Source organism: Triticum dicoccoides, chromosome 7B (assembly GCF_002162155.2).
Source record: "Triticum dicoccoides isolate Atlit2015 ecotype Zavitan chromosome 7B, WEW_v2.0, whole genome shotgun sequence".
NCBI lineage: Eukaryota > Viridiplantae > Streptophyta > Magnoliopsida > Poales > Poaceae > Triticum > Triticum dicoccoides.
The window spans coordinates 303,799,487-303,816,207 of NC_041393.1; positions in this window are offsets into that span (position 1 = coordinate 303,799,487).

The window sequence follows — 16,721 nt, forward strand, 5'->3', positions numbered from 1 at the left end:
GATTGGAGCCAATGTCACGGAAGATGAGGAGCAAACAATGGCACGATTCTTGAATGGACTCAATCATCCCATCAAGAAGATCGCCGACTTCCAACCCTACTCCAACCTCATTGAGCTCGTGCATCAAGCTACAAAGGCGGAACACCAAATGCAAGATGACTTCTAGTACGCCAAGTACTCATCCAAGACCTACGGCTTCTCCAACAACCAAGCTTCAACAACTCCTCCAACCTCTACATCAACCAAGCCTTCTCCAAGCAATGACGACAATTCAAGTTACAAGAAAACTTCAGCAAGTTCAAGTCATCTTCCTCCTACTACAAGCACCTTCAAGCCGCGTGCTTCATCATGTACTCCGACCGATGAGACCGTAAAGACAAGCTCCTTCAAGTGTTTCACTTGCGGCGGCCGAGGCCACAACTCTTATGAATGCACAAACAAGCGCGCCATGATCCTCAACAACGATGGCACATATGACTCCATGAGTGATGAGGAGATGGAAGCTCTTGAGCAAGTGGCCATGCACCGACATGTGAACAAGGATGAAGATGATCAAGTCTTTTGTGATGAAGATTCGAGCCCCACTCTCGTTGTCTCCAAGGTCTCGACTCTTCAAAATCAACAAGAACAAGACCAAAGATGCCACATCTTCCACACAAAGGCTGGCATCAATGGACGATCTGTCAAGGTCATCATCGATGGAGGTAGTTGTCACAACTTGGCAAGTGAAGAACTATGCTCCAAGATTCAATTGGTCAAGAGGAAGCACCTGCACCCCTACAAGGTTCAATGGCTAAGTGACTCTGGCACTATATGAGTTGAGCATACGGTCCAAGTCTCCTTCAAAAATGGTGCCTATGAAGACACTTTGGACTGTGATGTGGTCCCCATGACCGTTTTCCACCTCCTTCTTGGTAGGCCATGGCAATTTGACCGTGGTGACATCCACAACGGGCGCACCAATCACTATAGCTCAAGATGAAAGGGAAGGAATATGTGCTACGACCTATGTCTCCTAGTCAAGTGATAGCCGACAAGCAAGCCACCCATCATGGAGAGAAGAGTGACAAAGTGATCCACCCAAAAGTGAGTGAGAGCAATAAGCCAAACTTGAGCGACCCTTCACCTAGAGAGTAAAACCTCATACTATTTGCCACAAAAAATGAGATGAGAGAAGTGTGTGAGAACCCATCGAGTGTGATGCACTTTGTTCTTGTGTGCAAGGACGGAGAACCAAAAACTAACACCTCTCACGAGCTACCTTTAGTGTTTCAATCTCTTTTGCAGGAATTTCAAGATGTTTTCCCCAATGAGCTACCTCCGGGTCTACCTCCTCTTCGAGGCATTGAGCATCGAATCGACCTCATCCTCGGAGCGCCACTTCCAAACAAAGCTCCATACCGTGTCAACCCCGAAGAAACTAAGGAGATTCAACGGCAAGTATAACAACTCATCGACAACGGTCATGTACGTGAAAGCTTAAGCCCTTGTGTCGTTCCCGTTATACTTGTGCCTAAGCAAGATGGAAGTTTCTCCTTGTGTTCTGATTATAGACCTATAAATGCTATTGCCGTTCGCTATAGGCATCCCATTCCTCGCTTAGATGATATGCTTGATGAACTTAGCGGAGCCAACTATTTCTCAAAAATTGATCTTAAAAGTGGCTATTATCAAATCCTCATACAAGAGGGTGATGAATGGAAAACTGCTTTCAAAACAAAATTTGGCTTATATGAGTGGTAAGTTATGCCTATGGGTTTATTGGAGGCTCCCGGTACTTTCGTGCGTCTTATGCATTTTGTGCTTCGACCTTATATTGGAGTCTTTGTTGTGGTTTACTTTGATGACATTCTTGTTTTTAGCAAATCCATGAAAGAGCATATTAATCATGTTAGGGCCATTTTGTAAACCCTTCGCAAGGAACGTCTTTATGCCAACATGAAAAAGTGCACATTTGGTGTTGACAAAGTGGTTATCTTGGGTTTTGTTGTATCTTCCAAGGGTGTCCATGTTGATGAATCTAAAATTGAAGCAATTAAAACTTGGCCCCAACCCACCAATTTGCAACAAGTGCATAGTTTCTTGGTCTTGCGAGTTTTAATCGTCGCTTTGTGAAAGATTTTAACACTATTGTCACTCCTTTGCATGCTTTGAGTAAGAAGAATGCTCCTTTTGTTTGGGGGTCTTTGCAATCCACCGCTTTTGATGAGCTCAAGTCCTTTCTTACTCATGCTCCGATTCTTGCGTTGCCCAACTTTGACAAAACTTTTGAGGTTCATTGTGATGCAAGTGGTACCGAATTGGCAGAGTTTTGATGCAAGAAGAACGAGCCATTGCTTATTTTAGTGAAAAACTCTTCGATGCGCAACTTAACTATCCCATCTATGACAAAGAATTGTATGCTTTAGTGCGTGTGCTACATGTTTGGGAACATTATCTTAGACCTCATGAGTTTGTCATCCATACCGATCATGAAACGCTTAAGTACTTAAAAGGTCAAACTAAGTTGAACAAGCGTCATGCCAAATGGAGTGAATTTATTGAATCTTTCCCCTATGTGATCAAGTACATTAAGGGTAAGGAAAATGTAGTTGCGGATGCACTTTCACGCATATGCACACTTGTCACTAAACTTGAGTTGAATGTTATTGGCTTTGATCACATAAAAGACTTGTATGCTAATGATCCATCTTTTGCGACTGCTTATGCTAAATGTTTGACGCATACATCTTGTGAACAATATTACATCAAGGATGGTTATCTTTTGAGAGCTAACAAACTATGCATTCCCGAGTCTTCTCTTTGTTTGCTCCTTTTGCAAGAGGCTCATGGAGGCGGACTCATGGGACATTTTGGACGCGACAAGACATTCGCCACGCTCTACAAGAACTACTTTTGGCCCAAGATGTTCCGCGATGTCTCACGCTTCACCAACCGATGCTCTACATGTCGCAAAGCTAAGTCTAAAGCTCAATCCCATGGTCTTTACATGCCCCTTCCTATTCCTTATCAACCTTGGGAAGACATTATCATGGATTTTGTACTTGGTTTGCCTAGAACTCAAAATGGAAAGGATTCCGTGTTTGTTGTTGTGGATCGATTTTCTAAGATGGCACATTTCATCCCTACCAACAAGATAGACGATGCTTCACACATTGCAAATCTCTTTTGTAGGGAAATCTTGCGCCTCCATGGAGTACCAAAGACAATCATCTCCGACCGCGACGTCAAGTTCTTGAGTTACTTTTGGAAGATGCTATGCGCCAAGCTCGGATTCAAGCTCTTGTTCTCATCCGCATACCATCCTCAAACCGAAGGCCAACCGGAGGTGACGAACCGTACACTATCCACTATACTTCGCGTGTTGATCAAGAAGAACATAAAGGAGTGTGAGGAGTGTCTACCCATCACCGAGTACGCCTACAACCGTGCAAGACATTCGACAACGGCAAGTCCCCCTTCGATGTCGTCTACGGCTTCAACCCGTTATCCCCATTGGACATTCTACCTCTTCCTCTACAAGAGCGCACCAACCTCAACGCAAGTGCCCGTGCAAGCTACATCAAGAAGATGCATGAAGATACAAGGCACACCATCGAGCGCCAAGTACAACGACTCGCGACCAAACTCAACGTCAACAAGCATCCCCTGATATTCAACATTGGAGTCCTCGTGTGGCTACACCTTCGCAAGGAACGCTTCCCCAACGAACGCAAGTACAAGCTTCTCCCTCGAGCCGATGGACCCTTCAAGGTGCTAGCACGCTACAACAACAACGCTTACAAGATCGATCTCCCACGCGACAAGTATAACATGAGCGACATCTTCAACGTCTTCGATCTCTCCCCGTACAATGGTGATGAGGATTTCGATCCGAGGTCAGATCTTTCCCAGGGGGGGGGGGGAGATGATGTAGAGCTTCCTTCGGTCATCCCCATGGACCTTCCATCGTCTCACCAAGAACCAAGAGGACCCATGACTAGAGCATGAGCTAGAGATCTCGAAACCGAGGTGACTTCTCTCCTTAGTGATATATCACATGATCCTCTCGAGACATGGCTACTACCTCAATCCGGAATGTTGTGCATGATTAGGTACCAAGAGGACCCTCCCGAGGATGGAAATGAAGATGGTCAAGACCCCAAGTCCACGGAAGAAGAGAACCAATGGAAGAAGGCAAGAGCAGCCTCCAGGCACCGGACATCCGGCTAAGACCCCAGACATCCGGCTAAGACCCCGGACATCCGGCCCCTGGAGATCTACACGGCCAGGCCTTTGCAGAAGAAGCTACTGGGACCGGATAGCCGGCGTCCAGCCCGGACATCTGGCCCCCCTAACCGGAAATCCGGACAAAATCCCGGACATCTGGCACCAGCGTCCAGGGAGCACAGAAGGTTACCCCGACAGCCCGGACATCCGGCCAGCACCCCGGACATCCGGCGCCTCCCGAAGCAGCGGACATCCGGCCCCTCCGAGCGGACATCCGGCGTCGCCCATCCAGAGAACAGAACGGCCAGCTGCACCATCCCGGACATTCGGCCCCTCGCGAGCCACCGGACATCCGACCCGACACCCGAACATCCGGCCCTCCCTGTCTGCGAACAGTGTAAGGGCCGAGGCCCATGTACCCCTCTTCATCCCTAGACTATATATACTCCATCCCCACATACGTTTTAGGGTTAGCATTGTGATAGCTCATTTAGAGATAGAGCTCTGCTCATCCGTACCGGATCTACTCAACGTGAGGGACCGTGCCTCTTCAGAGAAGATCCATTCGGATTCAAGGCCTCCATCCAAAGAAGACAATCAAGACCTCCTCACGGAGAAGAACGATTACTCTTGTATCTTCCTTTGTTGATTTTGGATCATGTCGTACCTTGTCCTTTCGGTGATCTAGCCCTTGTGTGATCGATTCCTTGTCGGTTGAGTGTTTCTCTCGTTTCTCCCCATGTTTTCCCCTGTGTTCTCCCGCGCGTTCTTCGTGTTTCCCCGTAGGATCCACTCCAAACGTGAAAGATCGGCCCCTAGGGTTCTGCCCTACATCACATTGTCTCATCGCTATACTATGCTTTCACAACTTGACTTCAAAATATTTGGTTTGGAGACCATCAAAGATCAATATGTGCATGATGCTGATTTTAAAGATGTATTGCAGAATTGTAAAGAAGGGACAACACAACAAGTTCGTCGTTAATGATGGATTTGTGTTTCGTGCTAACAAGCTATGCATTCCAGCTAGCTCTATTCGTCTTTAGTTGTTGTAGGAGGCGCATGGAGGGGGATTAATGGGACACTTTGGCATGAAGAATACGAAGGACGTACTTGCTACACATTTCTTTTGGCCAAAGATGAGACGGGATGTTGAGCGTTTTATTACTTGCTACACTACATGTCAAAAAGCTAAGTCACAGCTCAATCCTCATGGTTTATATCTTCCTTTGCCTGTACCTAGTGTTCCTTGGGAGGATATATCTATGGACTTTGTTTTAGGTTTACCTCGAACAAAGAAGTAGAGGGATAGCATATTCGTTGTCGTGGATAGATTCTACCATGTCATAAAAGCGATGATGTTGTTAATGTTGCTGATTTGTTCTTTCGTGAAATTGTGCCCAATACTATTGTTTTAGATCGTGATACCAAATTTCTTAGCCACTTTTGTAGATGTTTATGGGCTAAGTTGGGGACTAAACTGTTGTTTATACTACTTGTCGCCCCCAAACTGATGGACTAACCGAAGTAGTCAATAGAACATTGTCTACTATGCTTAGGGTTGTTTTGAAGAATAATAAGAAAATGTGGGAAGAATGCTTGCCTCATATTGAATTTTCTTATAATCGTTCATTGCATTCTACTACTAAGATGTGCCCTTTTGAAATTATGTATGGTTTCCTACCTCGTGCACCTATTGATTTGTTGCCTCTTCCATCTTCGGAGAAGGTTAATTTTGATGCTAAACAACGTGCTGAATTGATTTTAAAAGTGCATGAGTTAACTAAGGAAAACATTGAGCGTATGAATGCTAAATATAAACTTGCTGGAGATAAGGGTAGAAAACATGTTGTGTTTGCACTTGGAGATCTTGTTTGGTTACATTTGCGTAAGGATAGATTTCCTGATTTGTGCAAATCAAAGTTAATGCCATGTGCTGATGGTCCTTTTAAGGTGTTCGAGAAAATAAATGATAATGCATATAAACTTGAGCTCCCTGCAGATTTTGGGGTTAGTCCCACTTTTAACATTGCAGATTTGAAGCCTTATTTGGGTGAGGAAGATGAGCTTCCATCGAGGACGACTTCATTTCAAGAAAGGGAGGATGATGAGGACATCTATACCATTGTTACACCCACAGCCCCTACTGCTACATATACTGGACCAATTACTAGAGCTCGCACACGCCAATTAAATTATCAGGTACTTTCGTTTCTTGGTAATGATTCTAATGTTCATGAGAATATGATGTTGCCTAAATTGGATACATTTGTTTTGCTTACAAATGAAGGGCCTAGCTTGGAGAAGGATGAACATTGGAACAAGAACAAGCATGGAGATGATGGCATGCGCAAGGGGGACAAGAACGGAGTTACAAGTGATGATTTCAGGACTTTGAAGCCACCATAATGAGTGCATGAAGCCTTGGACGAAATATACAAGATGCCACTTCATAACTTTCGTCCAAAGGTTGTTCTAGGTGATGCGTCACCTTATTATTGGGCCAGGCCCATGTAATTTCGAAATACATAAGTATAGGCTATTTTTAGAGTCCGTATGTGTGGGGAAACAAGAGATAGGGTTAGTTTCGGACCCCTCCACCAAGGGCCACGAAATTCACACCCTCTTCCTCCATATATACAACCCTTAGGGCATCGTTTAGACTTTGGGTTTTGTTTAGGTTAAAGTTTGCCATAGCTGCAACTTCGCGTACTTCGTTTGTGTTCAACGACCAGACAAAGGCGTCACAGAACCCCACCTTGATCAATATAGCTTTCATCTTTTATTCGCAATATCCTGATTGCAATCTCAGTTTCTTGCTCGTTCTTCGTTTTCTTGCAGGAAACAGACCTTCGTGGTCAGGCTGATCATGCTCTGGCGTGGTCAATAACCTCTCGGAGTTGGTTTAGCGATTGCTAAGGCGCGACGTCCTCGCATGTTCGTAGTTGGATCGTCAAAATCGACTTCCACCAAAGCGATATCCATCATATCATCGAAAGACGGGACACCTTTGCCTCTATCACCTTCCCCGGTGCCTCCCACTCCTGCTTCGACAGTGTGGGAGGTGGTGACAACGCCGCCTGCTGATGTCTACTACACAACCTTCTTTTTGTAGACGTTGTTGGGCCTGCAAATGCACAGGTTTGTAGGATAGTAGCAAATTTCCCTCAAGTGGATGACCTAAGTTTTATCAATCCGTAGGAGGCGTAGGATGAAGATGGTCTCTCTCAAACAACCCTGCAACAAAATAACAAAGAGTCTCTTGTGTCCCCAACACACCCAATACAATGGTAAATTGTATAGGTGTACTAGTTCGGCGAAGAGATGGTGATACAAGTGCAAAATAGATAGTAGATAATGGTTTTTGTAATCTGAAATAATAAAAACAGCAAGGTAACAAGTGGTAAAAGTGAGCGTAAACGGTATTGCAATGATAGGAAACAAGGCCTAGGGTTCATACTTTCACTAGTGCAAGTTCTCTCAACAATAATAACATAGATAGATCATATAACAATCCCTCAACATGCAACAAAGAGTCACTCCAAAGACACTAATAGCGGAGAACAAACATAGAGATTATGGTAGGGTATGAAACCACCTCAAAGTTATTCTTTTGGATCGATCTATTAAAGAGTTCGTACTAGAATAACACCTTAAGACACAAATCAACCAAAACCCTAATGTCACCTAGATACTCCATTGTCACCTCAAGTATCCGTGGGCATGATTATACGATATGCATCACACAATCTCAGATTCATCTATTCAACCAATACAAAGTACTTCAAAGAGTGCCCCAAAGTTTCTACCGGAGAGTCAAGAACGTGTGCCAACCCCTATGCATAGGTTCATGGGAGGAAGTTGGTCACCAAAACATACATCAAGTGGCACATGATATCCCATTGTCACCACAGATAAGCACGGCAAGACATACATCAAGTGTTCTCATAAAAGACTCAATCCGATAAGATAACTTCAAAGGGGAAATTCAATTCATCACAAGAGAGTAGAGGGGGAGAAACATCATAAGATCCAACTACAATAGCAAAGCTCGGGATACATCAAGATCGTGCCATAGAGGGAACACGAGAGAGAACACGAGAGAGAGAGAGAGAGAGAGAGAGAGAGAGAGAGAGAGATCAAACACATAGCTACTGGTACATACCCTCAGCCCCGAGGGTGAACTACTCCCTCCTCATCATGGATAGCACCGGGATGATGAAGATGGCCACCGGTGAAGGATCCCCCCTGCGGCAGGGTGCCGGAACGGGCTCTCGAGAGGTTTTTGGTGGCTACAGAGGCTTGCGGCGGCGGAACTCCCGATCTATCTTCTCTGTGGATGTTTGTAGGGTACGTGGGACTATATAGGCAAAAGAAGTCGGTCGGGAGGTGCTCGAGGGGTCCACGAGACAAGGGGCGTGCCCTACAGGGGGGTCGCCCTCCTATCTCGTGGAGTCCTCGAGTATCTTCTGACTTCAACTCCACGTCTCCAGGATGATATTCTTCCAAAAAATCACGTTGCCGAAGGTTTCATTCCGTTTGGACTCCGTTTGATATTCCTTTTCTTCGAAATACTGAAACAGGCAATAAAACAACAATATGGGTTGGGCCTCCAGTTAATAGGTTAGTCCCAAAAGTAATATAAAAGTGTATAATAAAGCCCATAATCATTCAAACTAGGTAATATAATAGCATGGAACAATCAAAAATTATAGATACGTTGGAGACGTATCAAGCATCCCCAAGCTTAATTCATGCTCGTCCTCGAGTAGGTAAATGATAAAAACAGAATTTTTGATGTGGAATGCTACCTAGCATGATTCTCAAAGTAATTTCTCTTTATTGTGGCATGAATGTTCAGATCCAAATGATTCAAGATAAAAGCTTATAAAACATAAAAATCATAATGCTTCAAAGCATACTAACAAATAATCATGTCCTATCAAAATAGCATAGCAAAAGAAAGCTTATCCCTACAAAATCATATAGTTAGGCCATGCTTAATTTTCATTACACAAAATACTCCCGTCATGCACAACCCCGATGACGAGTCGAGCAATTGTTTCATACTTTTTAACGCGCTTCAGCTTTTTTTTAACTTTTATGCAATACATGAGCGTAAGCCATGGACATAGCACTATGGTGGTATATGGTGGTGGCTGTGAGGACAAAAAGTGGGAGAATATAGTCTCACATCAACTAGGCGTATCAACGGGCTATGGAGATGCCCATCAATAGATATCAATGTGAGTGAGTAGGGATTTCCATGCAATGGATGCACCAGAGCTATAAATATATGAAAGCTCAACAAAAGAAACTAAGTGGGTGTGCATCCAACTTGCTTGCTCATGAAGACCTAGGGCATTTTGAGGAATCCCATCATTGGAATATTCAAGCCAAGTTCTATAATGAAAAATTCCCACTAGTATATGAAAGTGACAACATATGAGACTCTCTATCATGAAGATCATGGTGCTACTTTGAAGCACAAGTGTGGAAAAAGAGATAGTAGCATTTGTCCCTTCTCTCTCTTTCTCTCATTTTTTTATTTTTTTTCTTCTTCTCTTTTTTTTCTTTGGCCTCTTCTATTTTTCTTTTTGGCCTTTCTTTTTTTTCTTTTTGGTGGGCTTCTTTGGCCTCTTTTATTTTTATAAAGTCCGAAGTCTCATCCCGACTTGTGGGGGAATCATAGTCTTCATCATTCTTTCCTCACTCGGACAATGCTCTAATAATGAAGATCATCACACTTTTATGGATTTACAACTCAAGAATTACAACTCAAAGCTAGAACAAGATATGACTCTATATGAATGCCTCTGGCGGTGTACCGGGATATGCAATGAATCAAGAGCAACATGTATGAAAATTATGAAGGTGGCTTGCCACAAATACGATGTCAACTACATGATCATGCAAAGAGCAATATGACAATGATGATGCATGTCATAATAAACGGAATGGTGGAAAGTTGCATGGCAATATATCTCGGAATGGCTATGGAAATGCCATAATAGGTGGGTATGGTGGTTGTTTTGAGGAAGGTAAATAATGGGTTCAATACCGGCGAAAGTTGCGCGGTAATAAGAGAGGCTAGCAAAGTGGAAGGATGAGTGTGCGTAAATCCATGGACTCACATTAGTCATGAAGAACTCATATACTTATTGCAATAGTCTACTTAGCCCTCGAAGCAAAGTACCACTACGCATGCCCCAAGAGGGATAGATTGGTAGGAAAGGACCATCGCTCGTCCCCGACTGCCACTCATAAGGAAGACAATCAAAAGAGCACCTCATGCAACAAATTTGTCACACAACTTTTACCATACGTGCATGCTACGGGACTTGCTAACTTTAACAAAAGTATTTCTCAATTTCATAATTATCCACTAGCATGACCCTAACATTACTACCTTTATATCTCAAAACAATTACAAATTGACCATAGCATCCAATTCACTTCCTATGATAGTTTTCATTCAAATTACCATGCTGTTTTAAGACTCTCAAAATAATATAAGTGAAGCATGAGAGTCTAGAAATTTCTTCAAAATATAACCACCGCCGTGCTCTAAAAGATATAAGTGAAGCACTAGAGCAAACGACAAACTACTCCGAAAGATATAAGTGAAGAACAATGAGTAGCTAAATAATTATGCAACTATGCAAAGACTCTCTCTCATTAAAGAATTTCAGATCTTGGTATATTATTCAAACAGCAAGCAAAGAAAAATAAAATGACAATGCAAGGATAGCACAACTCATGTGAAGAAGCAAAAACTTAGGCTCAACCGATACTAACCGATGATTGCCGAAGAAGAAAGGTGGGATACCTACCGGGGCATCCCCAAGCTTAGATGCTTGAGACTTCTTGAAATATTATCTTGGGGTGCCTTGGGCATCCCCCAGCTTGAGCCTTTGTGTCTCCTTAATCCCTTTCATGTCACGGTTTCTCTTTTTATCAAAAGCTTCATTCACAACAAACTCAACAAGAACTCGTGAGATAGGTTAGTATAAACCAATGCAAAGCCATATCATCTTCTACTGTAACAAATCACTAATATTATTATTCAACATTGAATACTAAATGTCTCTTCTATTTAATACTCCTATCCTCAAATAGAATCATTAAACAAGCAAACATATGCAAACAATGCAACCATAACAGCAATCTGCCAAAACAGTACAGTCTGTAAAGAATTCAAGAGTATCAATACTTCCCTGACTCCAAAAATTATGAACTAAAATTCTCACTGTAAGAAATTTATCAGAGCTTAATATGCAAAAAGATTAAATGTTATACCATTCTCTGACTTTTCTAGGGAATTTTTGCAACAGCAGTAAACTTTCTGTTTTCAAACAGCAACATGTATACTAGCAAAATAAGCATGGCAAAGGCTATCCTTGACTTTTTTATTGAAATTAAAGATGCAAAACATTATTCTAAATAAAAACAAGCAAAAACTAACAAAATAAAATGATGCTCCAAGCAAAACACATATCATGTGGCGAATAAAAATATAGCTCCAAGTAAAGTTACCGATGAACGAAGACGAAAGAGGGGATGCCTTTTGGGGCATCCCCAAGCTTAGGCTCTTGGTTGTCCTTGAATATTACCTTGGGGTGCCTTGGGCATCCCCAAACTTAGGCTCTTTCCACTCCTTATTTATTCTATAGTCCATCGAATCTTTACCCAAAACTTGAAAACTTCAACCACACAAAACTCAAAACAAAACTCGTAAGCTCCGTTAGTATAAGAAAATAAAACCACCACTTAGGTACTGTAATGAACTCATTCTTTATTCATATTGGTGTAATATCTACTTTATTATAACTTCTCTATGGTTCATACCACTTAATACTAGCCATAGATTGATCAAAATAAGCAAACAACACATAGAAAACAGAACAGTCTGTAGTAATCTGTATCAAACGTATACTTCTGGAACCCCAACAATTATGAAATAAATTTCTGGACCTGAGTAATTTGTCTATTAATCATCTTCAAAAAGAATCAACCTAAAATCACTCTCTAGTAAAAAAATGGCAGCTATTCTCGTGAGCGCTAAAGTTTCTGTTTTCTACAGCAAGATCACATAAACTTCACCCAAGTCTTCCCAAAGGTTCTACTTGGCACTTTATTGAAACAAAAGCTATAAAACATGATTACTACAGTAGCATAATCATGTGTACAAACAAAAACAGTAAGGATAAATATTGGGTTGTCTCCCAACAAGCTCTTTTCTTTAATGCCTTTCTAGCTAGGCATGATGATGGCAATAATGCTCACATAAAAGATAAGAATTGAAACATAAAGGGAGCATCATGAAGCATATGACTAGCATATTTAAGTCTAACCCACTTCCTATGCATAGGGATTTTGTGAGCAAACAACTTATGGGAACAATAATCAACTAGCATAGGATGGCAAAACAAGCATAACTTCAAGATTTTTAACACATAGAGAGGAAACTTGACATTATTGCAACTCCTACAAGCATATGTTCCTCTCTCATAATAGTTTTCAGTAGCATCATGAATGAATTCAACAATATAACCAGCACCTAAAACATTCTTTTCATGATCTACAAGCATAGAAAATTTACTACTCCCCACATAAGCAAATTTCATCTCATGAATAGTAGTGGGAGCAAACTCAACAAAATAATTATCATGTGAGGCATAATCCAATTGAAAACGAAAATCATGATGACAAGTTTCATGTTTATCATTATTATTAATAGCATACAAGTCATCACAATAATCATCATAGATAGCAACTTTTTTCTCATAATCAATTGGAACCTCTTCCGAAATAGTGGAATCACTAAATAAAGTTGACACTCTTCCAAATCCACTTTCATATTCATCACAAATAGATTCAACATCCTCCAAAATAGTGGTATCACTACTTCCGAAAGTTGACACTCTTCCGAACCCACTTTCATCAATATAATCATCATAGGTAGGAGGCATGCTATCATCATAACAACTTTGCATATCAAAACTTGGGATGCTAAAAATATTAATTTGGAGGATATTGGGAAGTCTCTTCATAAGAAATAATAGGAGGATATTGGGAAGTCTCTTCCCTTTCTTATGATGAAAGGGAAGAGACATTAAACATAGCATCCCCAAGCTTGGGACAAACATTAATTTCAGCAAATATATTCTCAAATATTTCATCCTCATCAAACATAGCTTCCCCAAGCTTGGGCTCTTTCATATCATAAGCATAATCACTCTCATCATTAAAAATATGGATAGCACCAATAGTAAAGCAATTATCATCATCACAATGAGTAGTAGGAGCAACATCATTTGGGAGGGATACCTTTCTACCTTTGTTGCTCCTTCTTTTCTTTTTCTTCTTCACATTATGTGTGAGTTCAACCTTCCTCTTTGAGCTCCTTATTGATGAGATTGGTTGAATAGAAAGCTCCTCCTCGTTACCTGATTCATCATAAGAAATAATAGGAGGATATTGGGAAGTCTCTTCCCTTTCATTAGTATTCTCATCATCTTCTATTTGCTTTCTTTTCTTTAGGTAATTGGCAATATAAGGATTTTCAATGCAATTCTTCACACAAAACAAATAAATCTTTTCTAGATCAATATCAAGGAATTTCTTATGGGAAAATTCTGGAAGGTCCTTAAGTAAACGTTTCAATTCTTCATAACCCAAAAGCAAACTAAGCTCATTGTAATGAGCAATGGAGATCGAATCATCACAATTTTTGGACACGATTCGATCATGAAACAATTTATATAGGAGATGTAAATGACCACGTTCATTGCAAAGTTCACAAGTACGGCAAAGGATTTTAAATTTTTAGCACTCACACCTAGCCTTTCATGCAACCATTTAGTTTCTAAATGCTTATGCCTCTTGCAATCCGTCCTCGGTGTTGCTTAGTCTGAAATGTGGCTAACAAAAGAGACAAGGTGTACATGTTGTATATGTATATGTCATCCATTTTTACTTCCCTTGATTTTTGCACATATGACACATGAATAGATGAGTAACTTGCATAGTTCATAAAATCTAAAGCCAAAACATTATCACAAGAAGTAGAAGGCATGAAAATATTGCAACTCAGTTTGCACATACAAGTGAAGCTCTTATTCATTTCAAAAGATTGACAATGTTCATCATTAAACCATCCCAACATTGGTGAATAAACCTTACTTGCATCAAATTTACATGCTACAACATGCTTAAATAAGCAAACATGCAATAAGTCATTGTTGACAGAATCATCACCAAGATTAGAGGTCATATCAAAATGATTAAACATTGATTCTTTTGCATCAACAGTTAATTCAATGGATGCACTTAAAAGTGTTGGTATTTCAGTTGTTTGATCACATGATGCATTCATGACAATATCAAGATTCTCTAAAATAGGTGATGTGCTGAAATCACCAGGTAACTCAACACATGATGCATTCAAGTTAACTAGGGATGCATCATTCTCATGTGAAGTTATATCATCAATACCTTTACTGTTACCTTGTCGCAAAGACGTAGCTGATGTAGGTACGGACGTTGACAATGCACCATACTCTTGAGATGATGTCGCGCTCACAATCCGAGGTGGGGTTGCTCTAGTAGGTGCAACGGTGTAGGAACCAACCGGCGGTGGTGAGCATGAACTGGAATAGTAGTTGTTGTAGTCACCCAATGCGTCCTCTTGTATCTGTCTATCAAAGGTACAAGCGTGAACATACATACCAGTAATGCAACGAGGAATATAGTGAAATCTTGCACGGATATCATGGTTCAAACCACCAAAAAGTCTATTCATTGTATCATCCTCAGATTCTTCTATGTCACAATTATGCATATAAGATTTGAACTCTTGGTAGTAAGCATGAACAGTGTTACTGCCTTGTTTTAATTATTCCAATTTGCGAAGTAATTCACGACGATAGTAAGGAAGAAAAAATTGTTGTCTCATTACAGCTTTCAAAACTTTCCAAGTTGTGGGTTGGTTATCAATGTTTTTCTTACAATGTACATTCCACCAAATAGAAGCAAAACCAGTAAATGCTCTAGTGGTAGCTCGTACTCTCTCAAGTTCAGAAAAATCATGGTGACTAAAAACTTCTTCTAATTCAAGCTCCCAAGCTAGATAAATAGCAGGATTAAATCTACCCTCAAATGATGGTAAAGACATAACATGACCATATGCTTGTGTGTGTTGTCCCAACTCTCGTGGTGAAGATGTGTCCGTTGTCTAAGAACTTCTATCTCCGGAACCTGTCATGATTAGTAGAAACAAGAAACAAAATTCGAGAATAATGTTCCTATGAACTACTAGGATGTGCTTGTAAAGTGCTCACAGTAAAGCAAATATAAATATCTTACAAGTTCTTACCATGCGGCAGGTGGTGACAGGCAACCAGCGGTGTTAAATAACTCTGAAGATTTTGTAAAGCGATTACCAAGGGAATGTACGTATACATGGTGTAGAAATATGTGGAGCTGGGTTGGCTATATATGGTAGCAAAAAATTAGCAATAATCAATTCAAAGATGCAATGTTGAATAAACGCTCAACAATGGTACTGTGCGGGTCCTAGGCTAGACCGGACTAGAGACGCGAGCCTAGAACACTAATGAGGTCACGGCGTAGCACAACTAGCATAAATAAATGATACTAAGTAGCTCTGGACAGCAAGATATAAGTGAAGATCACAATGGCAGTAAAGATAATGGTGAAAAACAACTGCCAAGCTGTATATACAACAACTCTCTCTCCAACTTTCCTCTTGCAAAGTTTGAGCCAATTTTCTGATATTTTTTCTCAAGAATGGCATTGACTCAAGCTTTCCAATGCAAAAAGAATCACTCAATTCCGAGTTGGTATGAGGAGTCAAAAAAATTCTAAAATTGGCTTGAAAAACTGGAATAAATTGTGTTCGCGAACTTCGGAGGGCAAAAAGACCTATTTAGAAGCCTATTTTGAGGTGCCAAATATGGAACTAGCTTATGCAACTATTTAGATGCAGCTCATCGCTAGCTTTCATTTGAGTACTCGCGGAGCCAAAACGGACTTCGCATGAGAAAATTAGGCATGTTTTACTGAACAGTGCGCAAAATAGATTCCAATCCGAATTCAACTACGAGATTGAGTCTAGATAGATCCGAAATTTGTTTTTTTTTTCTCTTTTTTTTCTCACACTTTTCTCTCTTTTTGTTTCTCTCCTTTTTTCTCTGACTTTTTTTAACTTTTTTTTCTTTTTTTTTCTCTCCACCTTTTTTTTCTCTCCCTCTTTCCAAGACAAACTAGATAAGATGCAGATTGGATCAGGCGAAGATGTGAATGACCTCAACTATGATTATGACAATGAGCGTGTAGCACATGGTGGAAATTTATGGATGGGATGGTGGATTGCGGAAGGAATAATTATGCAGCGGTGGCATGACTAATGTGAACAGAACTCGAAATTCTAAAGGAACTAGACACTAAGACCAGCAACTCGACACGGCGATGCAACCGATAATTCAATA